The 2029-nt window shown below is 35.0% G+C and overlaps 1 non-coding gene across 1 annotated transcript; it reads left to right on the top strand.

Annotated features, from left to right (window-relative positions):
• Positions 1–1546: 1546 nt before the first annotated feature.
• On the top strand, positions 1547–1650 carry LOC119620047 (small nucleolar RNA U13). Its single transcript, XR_005236442.1, has one exon. It is a non-coding gene; the product is annotated as a small nucleolar RNA U13 (small nucleolar RNA).
• The last annotated feature ends 379 nt before the right edge of the window (positions 1651–2029 follow it).

Raw genomic sequence — 2029 nt, 5'->3', positions numbered from 1 at the left:
TTTCTGGTTGGTGAAGAATTATTATCAGAACGGGCATTGTGTTTTACCAAATACTTTTTTTTCTTTCCAATTATTTTTTATTTCAATAGCTGTTGGGGTACAAGAGGTTTTTGGTTACATGGATGAATTATACAGTGGTGAATTCTGAGATTTTAGTGAACCCATCACCCAAGTAGTGTACATTGTACTCAATATGTAGCATTTTTTTATCCCTCACTTCCCCCTTCTGAGTCTCCAAGGCCCATTATATCATTCTGTATGCCTTTGCATACTCATGGCTTAGCTCCCACTTTTAAGTGAGAACATATAATTTTTAGTTTTCCTTTCCTGAGTTACTTCACTTAGAATAATGGCCTCCAGCTCCATCCAAGTTGCTGCAAAAGACATTATTTCATTCATTTTTAGGACTGAGTAGTATTCCATGGAATACTACTTTATCCACTCATTGGTCGATGGGCACTTGAGTTGGTTCCACATCTTTGCAATTGTGAATTGTGCTGCTATAAATGTGTGTGTGCAGGTATCTTTTTCGTTTGATCACTTCGTTTTCTTTGGATAGACACCCAGTGGTAGGATAGCTGGATCAAATGGTAGATCTTAAGCAATCTCCATATTGTTTTCCATAGAGGTTGTACTAATTTACATTCCCACCAACAGTGCAGAAGCATTTTCTTTTCACCACATCCACATCAACATCTATTATTTTTTTGACTTTTTAATAATGGCCATTCTTGTAAGAGTAAGGTGGTATCTCATTGTGATTTTAATTTGCATTTCCCTGATGATTAATGATGTTGAACATTTTTTCATATGTTTTTTGGCTGTTTGTATAACTTCTTTTGAGAAAAGTCTATTCTTTGCCCCCTTTCTGATGGGATTATTTGTTTTTTCTTGATGATTTGCTTGAGTTCCTTATAGATTCTGGATACTAGTCCTTTGTCAGGTGCATAGTTTGCAAATATCAAATGCCTTTTAAATGTCAGCTGAGACCTTACATTTTTGGAATAAACCCTGCTTGATTATGATGTATAATTATTTTATTATATTGTTTTATTATTCTTTCTAGAAGAGTCAGATCTTGGTTGAATAAAAAGAGAGTGTGTATGCCTAAAAGTCATGTTCAAGATTTAAAAAAATTTTTTTTTTAATTATTTTTAAAGGTTTTTGTGAGTGCATAGTAGGTGTATGTATTTCTGGGGTACATGAGGTGTTTTGATACAGGCATGCAATGCGAAATTAGCACATCATGGAGAATGGAGTATCCATCCCCTCAAGCATTTATCCTTTGAGTTACAAACAATCCAGTTACATTCTTTGTTATTTAAACATATGCAAAGAAATTATTGCTGACTATAGTCATCATATTTTCTATCAATAGTAGGTGTTATTCATTCTTTCTATTTTCTGTTGTACCCAGTAACCATCCCCACCTCTCCTCCCAACCCCCCACTACCCTTTCCAGCCTCTGGTAACCTTTCTTCTACTCTCTATGTCCCATGTTCAGGATTTTGAGGAACTAAATATATATATAACATTCAAGTACATAGTTTTTTTGTGGTTCATAAGCATGATGATTGGGTTTTCATGCTCGTGTGTGAGATGTGCCTCCCTCAAACCTTCTTACGACGTTGGTGCATTACCCATCTGATGTGAAAAAAATTACTTACTATTTACTCTGATGAAGAATAAGGATGTAAGAGCCTATTAGTAAAATTTTATGTTGTGCGTAGATTAATGTTTAAAATAATGTTATATGAGAAATAACTGTAGTTGCATGTTCCCAATAAAATAGAAACATCCTTCACTGGTATGCAGGCTACTGAGTCACTCTTTTACCTCCAGCACCTTAGCAGTTTCTCAAAGAATGGAAGGACCGAAAGTTAGAAGATTCTGTCTCAGCTGTTCTTGCCCTTTCAGAATAGAATTCCAGGCAGAGATTAACTTGGGCCTTGAAAATCTTTCTACTTTTTTTTTCCACTCCAGAATCAGACTTTTATTTTTCCGTACCTACTTAGAGTAGGTAAGTTTA

Source organism: Chlorocebus sabaeus, chromosome X, assembly GCF_047675955.1.
Source record: "Chlorocebus sabaeus isolate Y175 chromosome X, mChlSab1.0.hap1, whole genome shotgun sequence".
NCBI lineage: Eukaryota > Metazoa > Chordata > Mammalia > Primates > Cercopithecidae > Chlorocebus > Chlorocebus sabaeus.
The sequence above is the reverse complement of the archived record's forward strand: the minus strand, read 5'-3'. Positions and strand labels throughout refer to the sequence as shown.